This window comes from Eleutherodactylus coqui, chromosome 1 (genome assembly GCF_035609145.1).
Source record: "Eleutherodactylus coqui strain aEleCoq1 chromosome 1, aEleCoq1.hap1, whole genome shotgun sequence".
Classification (NCBI taxonomy): Eukaryota; Metazoa; Chordata; class Amphibia; order Anura; family Eleutherodactylidae; genus Eleutherodactylus; species Eleutherodactylus coqui.
The window spans coordinates 533353978-533370850 of NC_089837.1; positions in this window are offsets into that span (position 1 = coordinate 533353978).

A 16873-nucleotide genomic window follows, 5' to 3' on the forward strand; every position below is an offset into this window, starting at 1 on the left:
ATCGCCCGCCTACTTCCGGCGAGTTGCGGCAGCTCCGAGACTACAACTCCCAGTATGCGTAGTGCTAGCGGTGCGCCGCGAATGGTGGCCCCTGGGAAACGGTGCAGGCCATTATGGTTCCGGAGTGCAGATGTTCGTGCAGGGGGCGCTGCAGAGCGCAGGCCGGAGGTGGGGGCTCTTCACACCCGCGGGGTTTTATCAGTCCTCAAAAAGTGGCCTTATGTTTTCATGGAATTGTTCCTGCGGTTGTCGCACACGATGTTACTCTGTTTTTCATCCAATTCCTATGCACATTGGGTCAAATCAGGTAATAAATGGTCCGCATGCGTTTGTGATGGTTACCATGGTGACACGCGGTAACAACTGATTGCAATCCGTTTTTTGTCTTTTTTTACTCGCACTATAAACTTCAATCCATAATCTTAGTTGGAAAAACCGCCACAAAGTCGGCCGCGCTCAAACCGCCCCTCCGATTAAAAAACACCGCCCCCTCGTGTGAAGAAACCCGCTTACAGTAACGTTATTTCTGTCTGATTCCGGACATAAAATCAGAATGTGTGAATATAACGTGACGGGCGAACGTGAACAGCGCTGCAGGGCGCCCGCCGCCGTCTACACATTACAGCCTATACGTGCTGCCGGCAGAGACCACGTACGGCACTGCGCCCGCCGCCATCTACACATTACAGCGTATATGTGCTGCCGGCAGAGACCACGTACGGCACTGCGCCCGCCCGCGCATCACACGGGGACCTCCGCCGCCCGCGCATCACACGGGGACGTACGGCGCCCGCGCATCACACGGGGACGTGCGCCGCTACGCATCACACAACGACGTGCGCCACCCACTCATCACACGGGGACGTGCACCGCCCACGCATCACACAACGACGTGCGCCGCCCACGCATCACACGGTGACGTGCGCCGCTATGCATCACACAGCGACGTGCGCCGCGTATCACACAGGGACGTGCGCCGCCCGCGCATCACACGGGGACGTGCGCCGCTATGCATCACACGGGGACGTGCGCCGCCCGCGCATCACACGGGGACGTGCGCCGCCCGCGCATCACACAGGGACGTGCGCGGTGTGACTTTTTAATAAAACACATTCTCTAGGGGACGGGGTGTGGTGTGGTGTACTTTCTTCTGATGATGCGCTGCACCTGACTGGTCGAACTGTTACGGACGTTTTTTAAGTATTATTACCTTTTATTTTTCTACTAATAAAGCTTTTTTTCCTACTGCGGTTTCCACATTTTTTGGCCCCACGGAGCCCCTGTGAATGATGTCCTTCCATGAGTCTGGTGTCTCTCCGCCCGCGGCTGTGACGCTCAGGAGCATATTCATGGGTTCATGGTGCGGCCTGCAGAGACTGCAGAACCAGGAACCGGCCGAAGCCTAGTCACCTCCAGATCCATCGAACCGCACTTTAGGAGGCGAGGACTTTGCCTCCAGACCTGCCTGAAGGAAGTCTAGTACCCCAGGCTGGTTGGGGTCATACAGGCCGATGGGAGACGCAAGCAGAACGTCTTCCAGACTCAGAGGAAGCAACAGACTTACAACCTCCAAGAGGGAGCCTATTGTTGGAGAGACCGCATCGAAGAGTCTTTGTTTCTCAGCATCAGGGCCGTTGGTTGCATCTTGAATCCCTGGTAGCAGACCGTCTCGGAAGTACCAGACCGTCTTGCAGGTAGAGACATGTTGTGTTGGACTGAGAGCCACTTCCAAGGTCTCTTGGTCCATGATGGAGCAATCGGTATTACTGCTTTGATGCATCCTCCACAAGCCTCGGGGATAGAGACAGCGAGGGAAGGCATATGCAAGGTCCATGTCCCACTCTTGTGAGAGGCCATGCAGACCGGCGGGTTGTCTCTGGGATGTCACAGAGTATTTGGCATTTCATATGGTCTTGCTGAGGTTGCCCCCACTGGTCTGCGGAACGCCTCGCGGTTCAGGGTCTGCTCTCCCGGCTCGAGTACTCTGCCGTTGTGTTCTGGGATCCTTTCTGACCGCTGAGAGGGAAAACAGTTTTGTTTCTGCTCAGAAGATACTTCTAAAGTTTTTGGAGTTGTGGGTGTCTGGTGCCCCCCCTGGTGGTGAATAGAGGACAATGCCGTTATATCTGAGATCTTCACATGCCCCCCCCCCCCCCCCCCCCCCCAATCACCCCGGCTCCCGTAGTGAAAAAAAATAGATTATACCTACCCTATAATCGGGTTTCCAGGAGTCTCCACGACAGCACCAATTGAGATTGCCTCCTCCTGATAGGACAGGAACACACTGAGAGGTTAAAAGCTCCCCCCCTTCCCCACTTTCCTCAGTGGATTCTAACGAATTGCTGGGGTAGGAGCTCAACTTAACTTTTTTCCCCTAACCGGGTTTTTTTTTTTTTGGGGGGGGGGATTATATTCTATAGTTTCTTTACTACTTTCTTAGGGGGGAAGGTACGGGTGCTGTCGTGGAGACTCCTGGAAACCTGATTATCAGGTAGGTATAATCCATTTTTTTCCCAGTCGTCTCCACGACAGCACCAATTGAGACGTACCAACTAAAGTTTCCCTAGGGTGGGATTGCTGCCGAGAGGACTTTGCGGCCGAAGGCCATGTCCTCGTCCTGCTGCACTTTTACCCTATAATGTTTAATGAACGTGTGGGGTCTTTTCCAGACTGCGGCTTTGCGTATCTGCTCGACCAAAGCTGAGCTATGTTCGGCCCATGAGGATGCTACTGCCCTTGTAGAATGGGCTTTAAGAGCTAAGGGGATTTCCTTCCCGAGGGCCTTATAGGACTCTATAATGGCCAGGCGGATCCACCTGGCTATGGAGCTTTTTGCTGCTTTGCTCCCTTTATTTGGGCCACTGAACTGGATGAACAGGTTGTCGTTCCGCCTCCAGTGGCTTGTCGCATCTATATAGCATAGGACTGATCTCCTAACGTCCATTCAGTTTAGGGTTTTTTCTTCCTCATTTTTAGGTTTACTAAAAAATGAGGGGATTATTACGTCCTGGGACCTATGAAAATGTGATACTACTTTTGGCATAAACGCCGGGTCCGTTTTAAATACTAATTTGGTGTCCGAGATTTTCAGGAACGGGTGGCGAATGGACAAGGCCTGCAGCTCGCTAACCTGTCTTGCGGAGGTGATGGCTACTAGGAAAACGGTCTTGATCGTAAGCATTTTTATCGGTAGTGCTTCGATCGGCTCGAATGGTACCACTGTCATGGCCCTTAGAGCCCAATTAAGGTTCCAGTCTGGAACAAGTTTTATGGGTCTAGGTCGTAATCTAGCTGCTGCTGTCAAGAACCTGTTGACCCATCTGTTGTCTGCGAACTGTGTGTCACATATGGCGCTAAGGGCTGAGACCTGGACCTTCAGGGTGCTTGGAGAGAGGCCCATCTCTAGGCCCTTCTGCAAGAACTCTAAGATTAAAGAGATGTCCGGGATATAATCCCCGCGATCCCTTCCCTGTCTCCATGAGGAAAACCTTCTCCAAACCTTCTGGTAGATAAGGTGAGTCGTCTTTTTTCTGCTGGACATTAACGTTTCTACTACTCTCTCTGAGAATCCCTTCTCTTTTAGTGAGGATTCCTCAAGAGCCATGCTGTTAAGTGGAGCTTGTCTAGGCTCGGATGGTTCAGTGGCCCCTGCGATAGAAGATCTGTCCAGGTAGGAAAGGTGACTGGTTCCTGGACGCTCAATGTTGCTAGAAGACCGAACCAGCTTCTTTTGGGCCAGAAGGGGGTCACCAGGATTAGTGTGCATACCTGGGTTCTGAAATGTTGCAAGACTCTGGGGATCAGCGGTATAGGAGGAAAGGCTGGCGTACGCCAGCCCCTCTCCCCAGTCTTGGCCTAGGGCGTCTACTGCTGTCGGACGATCTCCTGGCCGGAGGGAGAAGGAGTTGCTTACTTTGGCATTTTCCCTGGTTGCGAACAGGTCCAATTGTGGGGTCCCCCACCGGTTGGTCAGGATTCTGAATGCTTCCAGGGAGAGAGACCATTCTCCTGGGTCTATTTGCCTCCTGCTGAGAAAGTCCGCTTTTTGGTTTAGTGTCCCCTTCAAGTGGGTTGCCGTGATCGAGAGGATCTGGCCCTCTGCCCAGTGGAAAATTGTCTGTGCGATGTTTTGCAGGGCGGGAGATCTTGTGCCCCCTTGGTGTCGTATATGGGCGACCGCGGGGATATTGTCTGACAGTATCTTTATATGTTGGTTCCGTAGCGAGTTCCCTAACTGCTGTAGGACCTGCCATACGGCCTGTAGTTCCCTGTAATTTGAGGACTGTTCTATTGTCCTTTGAGGCCATGGGCCCTGAAAGAACTGGTTCCCCACATGCGCTCCCCATCCCCAGGCGCTTGCGTCCGTTGTGATGTGAGTGACTGGGTTTTGTAGCCAATGAACCCCTCTCCGCAGGTTCTCTGGGGATGTCCACCAACGCAGGGATGTTTTCACCGCGCTTGGGATGTACATTCTTGTCCCTAGAGAGGACTGCCTTTTGTCCCACGTGGATAGGACTGAGGCTTGCAGGGCTCTGGTGTGAGCCTGGGCCCATGCCACTCCTGGAATGCATGACGTCAAGCTTCCCAGGAGAGACATGGCTTCCCGAATTGTGCATAATGGTCTCCGTAGGAAGGTTTTGACTAGCCGTCGGATTTTTTGTATTTTCTCCTCGGGTAGGCAGGAGCATTGCGATTCTGAGTTGAGCGTTATACCCAGAAACGTCTTCTTGTCGGGATCTAGGCTGGATTTTTCCCAGTTTATGATCCATCCTAAGGATTGGAGAAGTTCTAGCGCTATCCCCAGGTGTTTCGTTAGGAGTTCTCTGGACTCTGCTATTATTAAAATATCGTCCAGGTAGGGTACTATTAGGACCGACTTCTTCCTCAGGTAGGCGGCTACCTCTGCCATAATTTTGGAGAAGATTCTGGGTGCTGAGGAGATCCCGAAAGGCAGGCATCTGAATTGGTGGTGCTCTATTCCTTTGCCCATATCCACTGCGAACCTTAGGTATTCCGGGACCCCTCGTCGATCGGTATGTGGAAATAAGCATCCTTTAAATCGATGGATGCCATGTAGGCTCCTTTGGGAATCAACTTTATCGTTGAGGAGATGGACTCCATCTTGAATTTTCTGTATCTGATGCAGGTGTTCAGAGGTTTCAGATTCACTATCATCCGCTGTTTCCCGCAGGGTTTTTTTTTACTAGGAAGAGCCTGGAATAATGGCCCTGGGTTTCCTCGTTTTGCGGTACGGGGGATATTGCGTTTAGCTGTTGCAGGTCCTTTGCCTTAGTAAGTGTAACTGTTGCCCTGAGCCTCCCGTGATAACGAATTTCCTCCTTGGGAGGGACACCAGCTCTATCCGGTATCCCTGCTGTAAGATCTTTGGGATCCATGGGCCTTTGCAAATCGTGGCCCATTGATCCACAAAGCTCCCCAGCCTTGCCCCTACGGGGATGGCGTCAGGGTCTCTGCTTTGGCTCCCCCTGGTGGGGGTTAAAGAGGATGTTCCTTCCTCTGCCCCCCTTGGGGTAACTCCAGCGGCCTGTCTTGCCCTTGCCTCGGTAGGCCTCGGGCTGTTGCACTGGAGCCCGGAAGAAGGTCTTCCCTTTCTGTGGCTTTTCTTCCGGGAATCCCTTCTTTTTGTCGGCCGCCTTCTCTAGAATCTTGTCTAAGTCCGGTCCGAACAAAAACTGGCCGTAGAACGGGAGGGCACATAGCTTATTTTTGAGGCTAGGTCGCCTGACCACGATTTCAGCCATAACACTCTTCTGGCTGAGTTAGACCAGGCTGTGGCTTTCGCCGGGAGTTTGACAGTTTCGGCCGCGGCGTACGCTAGGAAATTTGTTGCCATACGCAGGATCGGAAGGGAATTTAGGATCTGTTCCTTTGGCGTCTTATTGGTTAGGTGTAGCTGTAGCTGTTCTAGCCATACCCCCAGAGTCCGCGCCACGCAGGTTGCTGCGATCCCTGGCCTAAGTATGTTTGCCGCTGCCTCCCATGATTTTTTTAGAAGGCCCTCAGCTTTGCGATCCATGGGATCTTTTAACTGTGCGGTGTCCTCAAAGTGCAGGGTTGTTCTCCTGGCTACTTTGGCCACTGGGACGTCTACCTTAGGTACCTCCTCCCAGCTTGCGCAAACTTCCTCCTTGAATGGGTACCTTCTTTTTACCCCTCTAGTGGAGAAGGAGCTTGCGTCTGGTTTCCTCCACTCTTTCTGGATTATTTTGGTGATATTCTTGTGGACAGGGAAGGTATGCTTGCGCCTCTCCCCTAGTCCCCCGAATATCTCATCTTGTAAGGTACGTGGTTCTCTGGGCTCTTCCATTTTTAGTGTAGCCCTGACTGACTTAATCAATTCCGTTAAGTTGTCTTGATGGAATAAGTATCTTTTGTGGTCCTCATCATCTGAGGACTCCTCGACCGCCTGTTCCTCTTGCTCCGACCCGATAGAACTCTCGGAGTCAAAAGGCTCGTCGGGAACATACGCCTTTTTCTGGCGTTTCGCTGGCGGCGCCAGCTGTGACGTTAGGGCTGATCTAACCTCCTCTTTCACCAGCTTCCTAACATCCTCCATAAATCCCGATTCCTCTCTGACTAGCCTAGCTACGCATGCCTTGCATAGAGGCCTCTGGTACGTAGCTGGCAGTTTTATCCCGCACTCCACACATTTTCTGAGTTTTGTTCTCGGGGGGGGGGGGGGGGGGGGGTGTCTTTTTTATCCCCCTTACAAATAAAGCATTTTTTGCGGGTAAATATGCAATTTTCCATACACAATACACTGGATATTTGCATTGTATTTTTTGCTGCACTGGCTACTTACGGCCGCTGAGGCTGAAGTTTCAGCTATCTCTGGGGCTGGAGCACTCATTACTATACCGATGCTGCAGACACCCTGCGACCTGTAGTGCTGGTCTGTTCTGGCTTCTCTCAGGTTCCTTTATTTTTAAATTTTCGTGCTCCTGCGCTAAGCCCCGCCCCCTCCGCTCCTGATGCAGGCGCGATGCCGGCATCCCGCTGGACATGTGACGTGGCGCCCCGCCGTTCAAGGGGCTTCCTGGAGCGCTGCGCTGTAACTCTGCAGGGAGGAGGAGGGGAACTGAGGCTCCCGCTTTGTACCCCCCATGGGCCGCCGGGGGAGGAACCTGGCCCGGGGGTTACCACCCCATGTGGCGTCCCGGGAGTCGTCTGGCTTGGAAGGGAGGACAGGCTGACCCACTGCCCTCCGATCCGCCTGTAAGTAAATCCTGGCTGGCTTCTCCACCAGCTCCTCTCAGAGATCCTGCCTCCTGGCAGGACAGGAAGACACTGAGGAAAATGGGGAAGGGGGGGGGGGGGAGCTTTTAACCTCTCAGTGTGTTCCTGTCCTATCAGGAGGAGGCAATCTCAAGTGGTGCTGTCGTGGAGACGACTGGGGAAAGTGCATTTTACTTTCACTTTCCCCACACACTGTGTATTGGGGAAGCAGAAGGCGGAAAGGGTTTGCCCCTCCTGCCTTCTGCTCCGGGTTATCAGCTGTCACTAGCAGCCATTAACCCCTTCCTGTCTCTGATTGATTGCAGAGCAGGAGGCTTAAAGCACTGCCGTAATTTTACTATTGGCGGTGCTTTAAGCCCAGGACCAGCCGCCGTATATTTGGTCCTAAACGGGTTAAACGGTCTCGTATCTACAAGATGACTTGGTTTCTGGGAACAATCACATTTTACTGGCGACATCGGACCAAACCCTTTTTTTTCATATTCTCAGGAAACTTACTCTGGATCAACAAGGGGGTGGAGGTCAGAGGGCATCCTCCACGTGTGCGGTCCTGCCTGGACGATGTGGAAGCTTTGATTGCTCCTAGAGTATAACGCGATGCCATACTATTACATAATATAGTGTTCTGACAGTCCTGGGGGCTTCAGAATGTCCATGGCAAACAAATGGCACCCACAATCTCATCACGTGGAGGCCATTCAGGTCCCCCAACCAACGATCAGGGCATTTAAAGGTGTTAACAGCCGTGATCCACGTCAGCACTGATCCTGGCTGTTGCGGGTGGGTGTTGGCTGTCACAGATAGCCGGCACCCACCTGGTATGGAGTGGCTTGCGATCCTGCTCCATATAAACTCTGCACACCTCGAACGTAAAGCTACACGCTGGAGAGTGAAAGGGTTAACACTGTAAGGCACAATTTTATCTGCCCGCTTTTTACGCCATTTTCAGCGGCGCCCCTCCTCCCTGCAATATGATTTATTATTACAATACGTTCTCTTCATTAATACACGAGAAAAACACAAATAATTATACAGCCGCTCCGCTCTACTGGCGGCGGGAAAAGCAGTGAAAGGAAGAGCCCGTTCAGGAGCCCGCGGGCAGCACGGGAGGAGCTGGGGGGAGCAAATACACATGTGGAGCTGGGGGGAATTTGTGCAGACTGCAACTGAATGGAGGGATGCTGGGTAACGGGGAGGGGTGTAACTAAGGAATGGAAGGATGCTGGGTAACGGTGAAGGACGTATGGGGAATGGAGGGATGCTGGGTAACGGGGAGGGGTGTAACTAAGGAATGGAAGGATGCTGGGTAACGGGTAGGGGTGTAAATGGGTAGGGGTGTAAACAGGCAATGGAGTAAACAGGCAATGGAGGAATGCTGTGTAACGAGGAAGGATGTAAACGGGGAATGTAAGGATGCTGGGTAACGGGGAGGGGGCGCATGGGGAATGGAGGGATGCTGGGTAACGGGGCAAAGCCACGTGGGGAATGGAGGGATGCTGGGTAACGGGGAGGGGGCATGCAGGGAATGGAGTGGTGCTGGGTAACTGGGAGGGGGCACGCAGGGATGCTGGGTAACGGGGAGGGGGCGCACGGGAAAATGGGGGATGGTAGGTAACGGGGAGGGGGCACGCAAGGAATGGAGGGATGCTGGGTAACGGGTAGGAGGCACGCTGGGAATTGAGGGATGCTGGGTAACGGGTAGGAGGCACGCTGGGAATTGAGCGATGCTGGGTAAAGGGGAGGGGGCACGCTGGGAATAGAGGGATGCTGGATAACGGGGAGGGGCACGCAGGGAATTGAGGGATGCTGGGTATGGGGGGAGCTGTATAACGGGGAAGGGGGTAAACAGGCAATGGAGGAATGCTGCGTAATGAGGAAGGATGCAAATGGGGAATGTAAGGATGCTGGGTAACGGGGAGGGGGCACGCAGGGAATAGAGGGATGCTGGGAAACGGGGAGGGGGCACGCAGGGAATGGAGGGATGCTTTGTAACGGAGAAGGGCACACGGGGAATGAAGTGATGCTGGATATCAGAGAGGGGGGGACGTAGAGAATGGAGGGATGCTGGGTAACGGGGAGGGGGCACGTAGGGAATGGAGGGATGCTGTATAACGGGGAGGGGGCACGCAGGGAATAAAGGGATGCTGGGTAACGGGGAGGGGGCACGCAGGGAATGGAGGGATGCTGGGTAATGGGGAGGGGGCACGCAGGGAATGGAGGGATGCTGGGTAACAGAGAGGGGGTGCATGGGGAATGGAAGGATGCTGGGTAACAGGGAGGGGGCACGCAGGGAATAGAGGGATGCTGGGTAACGGGGAGGAGGCACACAAGGAATGGAGGGATGCTGAGTAACAGAGAGGGGGCGCATGGGGAATGAAAGGATGCTGGGTAACCGGGAGGGGGCACATAGGGAATGGAGGGATGCTAGGTAACGGTTAGGAGGCACACGGGGAATGGAGGGATGCTGGGTAAAGGGGAGGGGGCACGCAGGGAATAGAGGGATGCTGGGTAACCGAGAAAGGCACACAGGGAATGTAGTAATGCTGGGTAACAGGGAGGGGGCATGTAGGGAATGGAGGGATGCTGGGTAACAGGGAGAGGTCACACGGGAAATGGAGGGATGCTGAGTAACGGGTAGGAGGCACACAGGGAATGGATAGATGCTGGGTAACGGAGAAGGGCACACAGGAAATGGAGTGATGCTAGGTAACAGGGAGGGGGCACGTAGGGAATGTAGGGATGCTGGGTACCGGGGAGGGGGCGGGCCGGGAATGGAGGCATGCTGGGTAACGGGCAGGGTGCACGTAGGGAATGGAGGGATGCTGGGTACTGTGGGAGGGATGTACATAGGCAATGGAGGGATGCTGGGTAACGGGGCGGAGCCACGCGGGGAATGGAGAAATGCTGGGTAACGGGGATGGGGCATGTAGGGAAAGGAGGGATGCTGGTTAACGGGGAGGAGGTACGCAGGCAACGGAGGAATGCTGGATAACAAAGCGGACACATGGGGAATGAAGGGATGCTGGGTAACGGAGAGGGGACACACAGGGAATGGAGGGATGCCGAGTAATGGAGAGGGGTCACGTGGGGAATGAAGGGATGCTGGGTAACGGGGAGGGACACGTGGGGAATGGATGGATGCTAGGTAACATGGAGGGGACGCGCTGGGAATAGAGGTATGCTGGGTAACGGGGGGAGGTATACGGGGAGTGGAGGGATGCTGGGCAACAGAGAGGGGGCACGCAGGAAATGGAGGGATGCTGGGTAACGGGGAGGGGGCACGCGGGAAATAGAGGGATGCTGGGTAACGGGGAGGGGGCACACGGTGAATAGAGGGATGCTGAGTAATGGAGAGGGGGCACGCAGGAAATGGAGGGATGCTGGGTAACGGGGAGGGGGCACACGGTGAATAGAGGGATGCTGAGTAATGGAGAGGGGTCACGCGGGGAATGCAGGGATGCTGGGTAACGGGGAGGGACACATGGGGAATGGATGGATGCTAGGTAACATGGAGGGGACGCGCTGGGAATGGAGGTATGCTGGGTAACGGGGGGAGATATATGGGGAGTGGAGGGATGCTGGGCAACAGAGAGGGGGCACGCAGGGAATGGAGGGATGCTGGGTAATGGCAAGGAGACACGCAGAGAATGGAGGGATGCTGGGTAACAGGGCGCGGGGAATGGAGGGATGCTGGGTAACGGGGAAGGGGCACGCGGGTTGTGAACGGATGCTGGGCAACGGGGAAGGGCAAGCGGGGAATGGAGGGATGCTGGTTAACGGGTAGGGGTGTACACGGGGAATGGATAGATGCTGGGTAACAGAGAAGGGCACAAAGGAAATGGAGTGATGCTAGGTAACAGGGAGGGGGCACGCAGGAAATGTAGGGATGCTGGGTACCGGGGAGGGGGCGGGCCGGGAATAGAGGCATGCTGGGTAACGGGGAGGGGGCACGTAGGGAATTGAGGGATGCTGGGTAACAGGGAGTGGGCACGTAGGGAATGGAGGGATGCTGGGTACTGGGGGAGGGGTGTACATAGGCAATGGAGGGATGCTGGGTAACGGGGCGGAGCCACGCGGGGAATGGAGAAATGCTGGGTAACGGGGAGGGGGCATGTAGGGAAAGGAGGGATGCTGGGTAACGGGGAGGGGGTACGCAGACAACGGAGGACGGACAGCATGGGGAATGAAGGGATGCTGGGTAACGGAGAGGGGACACACAGGGAATGGAGGGATGCCGAGTAATGGAGAGGGGTCACGCGGGGAATGAAGGGATGCTGGGTAACGGGGAGGGACACGTGGGGAATGGATGGATGCTAGGTAACATGGAGGGGACGCGCTGGGAATGGAGGTATGCTGGGTAACGGGGGGAGGTATACGGGGAGTAGAGGGATGCTGGGCAACAGAGAGGGGGCACGCAGGGAATGGAGGGATGCTGGGTAATGGCAAGGAGACACACAGAGAATGGAGGGATGCTGGGTAACGGGGAAGGGGCATGCAGGTTGTGAAGGGATGCTGGGCAACGGGGAAGGGCAAGCAGGGAATGGAGGGATGCTAGTTAATGGGTAGGGGTGTACACGGGGAATGGAGGGATGCTGGTTAACGGGTAGGGGTGTACACGGGGAATGGAGGGATGCTGGTTAACGGGTAGGGGTGTACACGGGGAATGGATTAAAAGGGGAATGGAGGGATGCTGGGTAACGAAAAGGGGGCACGTGGGGAATGAAAGGATGCTGGGTAACGGGGAGAGGGCATATGGGGAATGAAGGAATGCTACTTAACGGGACGGGGGCACATTGGGAATGAAGGTATGTTGGGTAACAGAGAAGGGCACACAGGGAATGGAGGGATGTTCAATAACGGGGATGGGTGCACACGAGGAATGGAGGGATGCTGGGTAACAGAAAAGGACACACAAGCAAAGGAGGGATGCTGGTTAACGGGGAATAGAGGGATGCTGGTTAACGGGTAGGGGTGTACACGGGGAATAGAGGGATGTACCCAGAGAATAGAAGGATGCAGGGTAACGGGGAAGGATGTAAATAGGGCATGGGGGATGCTGGGTAATGGGGAGGGGACTCACGGGGAATGGAGGGTTGCTGGGTAATGGAGAGGAGACTCACAGGAAATGGAGGGATGCTGAGTAACGGGGAGGGAGCACGTGGGGAATGGAGGAATGCTGAGTAACGGAGAGGGGACACACGGGGAATGGAGGGATGCTGAGTAATGGAAAGGGGTCATGCCGGGTATGGAGGGGTGCTGGGTAACGAGGAGGGGACGCGCGGGGAATAGAGGGATGCTGAGTAAAGGAAAGGGGTCATGCCGGGAACAAAGGGATGCTGGGTAACGGGGAGGGGACGCGCGGGGGAATGGAGGCATGCTGGGTAACGGGGCGCGGGGAATGGAGGGATGCTGGGTAACAAAGGAGGCACGCAGGAAATAGAGGGATGCTGGGTAACAGGGCACGGGGAATGGAGGGATGCTGGGTAACGGGGAAGGGGCATGCGGGTTGTGAAGGGATGCTGGGCAACGGGGAAGGGCAAGCGGTGAATGGAATGATGCTAGTTAACGGGTAGGGGTGTACACAGGGAATGGATTAAAAGGGGAATGGAGGGATGCTGGGTAACGGGGAGAGGGCATATGGGGAATGAAGGAATGCTACTTAACGGGACGGGGGCACATGGGAAATGGAGGAATGCTGAGTAACGGAGAGGGGACACACGGGGAATGGAGGGATGCTGAGTAATGGGAAGGAGGCACACTGGGAATGGAGGGATGCTGGGTAATGGCAAGGAGGCACGCAGAGAATGGAGGGATGCTGGGTAACAGGGCGCGGGGGAATGGAGGGATGCTGGGTAACGGGAAAGGGGCACACGGGTTGTGAAGGGAGGCTAGGCAACGGTGAAGGGCAAGCGGGGAATGGAGGGATGCTGGTTAACGGGTAGGGGTGTACACGGGGAATAGAGGGTTGCTGGGTAACGGGGAGGGGACACACGGGGAATGGAGGGATGCTGAGTAATGGAAAGGGGTCATGCCGGGAATGAAGGGATGCTGGGTATGGAGGGATGCTGGGTAACGGGGAAGGGGCACGCGGGTTGTGAAGGGAGGCTGGGCAACGGGGAAGGGCAAGCGGGGAATGGAGGGATGCTGGTTAACGGGTAGGGGTGTACACGGGGAATAGAGGGATGCAGGGTAACGGGGAAGGGACTCACGGGGAATGGAGGGATGCTGAGTAATGGGGAGGGGGCACGCGTAGAATGTAGGAATGCTGGGTAACGGGGCGGAGGCACGTGAGGAATGGAGGAATGCTGAGTAACAGAGAGGGGACACACGGGGAATGGAGGGATGCTGAGTAATGGAAAGGGGTCATGCTGGGTAACGGGGAGGGGACACGCGGGGAATAGAGGCATGCTGGGTAACTAAGTATATGGGGAGTAGAGGGATGCTGGGTAACAAAGGAGGCACGCAGGAAATAGAGGGATGCTGGGTAACGGGGCACGGGTTAATGGAGGGATGCTGGGCAACGGGGAGGGGGCACGCGGGGGAGTGGAGGGATGCTGGGCAACGGGTAGGGGTGTACACAGGGAATGGCGTAAACAGGGAATGGAGGGATGCTAGGTAACGGGGAGAGGGCACATGAGGAATGAAAGAATGCTGCTTAACGGGGCGGGGGCACATGAGGAATAGAGAGATGCTGGGTAACGGAGAAGAACACACAGGCAAAGGAGGGATGCTGGGTAACGGGGGCATATTTCTATATTACACTCAAGTTCGGCACCAACAACCAATCAAGTTAAATCAGGGAACCCAAACAACCAATAAGGTTGAATCAGAAAACCCAAACAACGAATCAGCTTGCTGGAATTTTGAATCAGAACCAATGAGGTTGCTGGAATTGCTCCATAGTGCCGAACATGAGTGTAATATAGATATATGAATGGGGAGGGGGCACGCGGGGAATGGAGGGATACTGGGTAACGGGGGCACACAGGCAAAGCAGGAATGCTGGGTAACGGGGGAGGGATGTAAACTGGGAATGAAGGGATTCGTAACGGAGAGGGTGCACACGGGTAATGGAGGGATGCTGGGTAACGGGGAGGGGGAACGCGGGAAATAGAGGGATGCTGGGTAACGGGGAGGGGGCACGCGGGAAATGGAGGGATGCTGGGTAACGGGGAGGGGGCACACGGGGAATAGAGGGATGCTGAGTAATGGAGAGGGATCATGTGGGGAATGGAGGGATGCTGAGTAATGGGGAGGGATCATGTGGGGAGTGGTGGAATGCTGGACAACGGGGAATAGAGGGATGTTGACTAACAGGTAGGGGTATAAATGGGGAGGGGTGTACACGGGCAATGGAGGGATGCTGGGAAACGGAGAAGGGCACACAGGGAATGGAGGGATGTTCGGTAACAGAGAGAGGCACACATGAGGTATGGAGAGATGCTGGGTAACAGAGAATGACACACAGGCAAAGGAGGGACGCTGGGTAACAGGGAGGGGGCACACAGGGAATGGATAGATGCTGAGTACCAGGGGAGGGGTGTAGACAGGCAACGGAGGGATGCTGGGAAACAGAAAGGGGGTTAAACAGGGTATGGAGGGATACTGAGTAGCGTGGAGGGGGCACGTGGGAAATGGAGAGGTGCTGGGTAACAGGGCGGAGCCACGAGGGAACGGAAGGATGTTGGGTAACGGGGAGGGGGCATGTAGGAAAAGGAGGGATGCTGGGTAACGGAGAGGGGGGCACACGGGAAATGGATAAATGCTGGGTAACGGAGAATGGCACACAGGCAATGGAGGGATGCTGGGTAACAGGGAGGGGGCACACGAGGAATGGAGGGATACTGGGTAACGCGGAGAGGGCATGCGGGAAATGGAGGGATGCTGGGTAACAGGGAGGGGGACACACGAGGAATGGAGGGATACTGGGTAACGCGGAGGGGGACACACGAGGAATGGAGGGATACTGGGTAACGCGGAGGGGGACACACGAGGAATGGAGGGATACTGGGTAACGCGGAGGGGGACACACGAGGAATGGAGGGATACTGGGTAACGCGGAGGGGGACACACGAGGAATGGAGGGATACTGGGTAACGCGGAGAGGGCATGCGGGAAATGGAGGGATGCTGGGTAACGGGGAGGGGGCACACGAGGAATGGGGGGATGCTGGGTAACGGGGAGGGGGCACACGAGGAATGGGGGGATACTGGGTAACAGATAGGGGACAAACAGGGAATGCAGAGATGCTGAGTAATGGAGAGGGATCATGCGGGGAGTGAAGGGATGCTGGACAACGGGTCGGGGGGTGAATGGGGGCACACAGGCAAAGCAGGAATGCTGGGTAACATTCCCTATACTGGGGACAGGTCATCAATATCAGACTGGTGGCATTAGCAGGACGGTAGCACTGGCCGAGCACATGTGGTCAGCGATGCATTCATTTCGATGGGGAAATACCCGAGCGGGTGCTACTTGGCATCCGCACTGAAAGTGAATGGAGCACTGGCGGAGCTACTGGTACACAACCTGTAAAGTGCTGCTCCGTGTTATTTGTATATAGGAAGGTTTCCCTTTATTAAAGACCCCCATGTAGTAGCACGTTGTATCACCTTTTCCTTCAAAGGATGAAATCCTCCTGCAGGAATACCGGCCCCTGCGGACAGGAAGCTTCTTGTAGTTGCTGCAGATTAGATGGCGGTGCTGACGTGTTCTGACCGGCTGACAGGAAGGGGTCAGCGATTCATGCTGCTTGTGCCAAATTCTGACCTCCCATCAGCAACATAAATCTGGATCCATCCGACCAGGAGATGTTTCTCCGCTGCTCAGTGATACAAGTTTTGCGCTCTTTTGCCCGCTGGACTCTTTCTGTTCCTCTTAGACACAATGGCGCTGGAACTGGTCGCCCGCTGTTATACCATCCGTGCGGAGGAACGGCGAGTTGTGCGTTCGGACACGTTAGTTGGAGCTCCAGCGTTGTATTCAGCTGACTGTGTAGCCTGTTGGTCAGTACGATTCCTGACATCCTCCTCCGACCCCTTTCAGTGAGGAGTTGTTTCCATCCACAGGATCCCCTTTCGCTGGATGTTTTCCTCGATCGCGCCATTCTCGGTATACTCTCCACACCGTTACATGAGAACCCCCCACGGCTGGCGGTGGGACCCCAGCTAGTCTAGCGCCGATGACTGAGCCTCGTTGGAAGTCGCTCCGATCGCTGGATCTTCCATCTAATGTGGATTCACACTAAAACTGATCCACAGAAAACTTGTCATGTGACTTTATGTTCTGGGGTCACGGGGAGAATTACTGACAGGGAAGCGCCAATCATGACGTGGGGGGCTCTAATAAATGGGCTGTTCAGTGTATTTGCACACAGACTGAAGATCTGGGGGGGAATGCAGATGACAACTCTGAGGGCTCTACACACCCCAGGTTACTGCCGTAAGGGGTGTGTGTGGCAGCGGCCCCCTTAAACCTCCTCATAATCTGAATGAGCAGAGTAATGAGAGGTGAGATGTAAAGGAAGGGCGGGGGGCGGTCACAAAGAAACATTTTCATTAAAGGGGTTGTCCAGTGTTAGAAAAACATGGCTGCTTTCTCCCACACACAGCGCCAC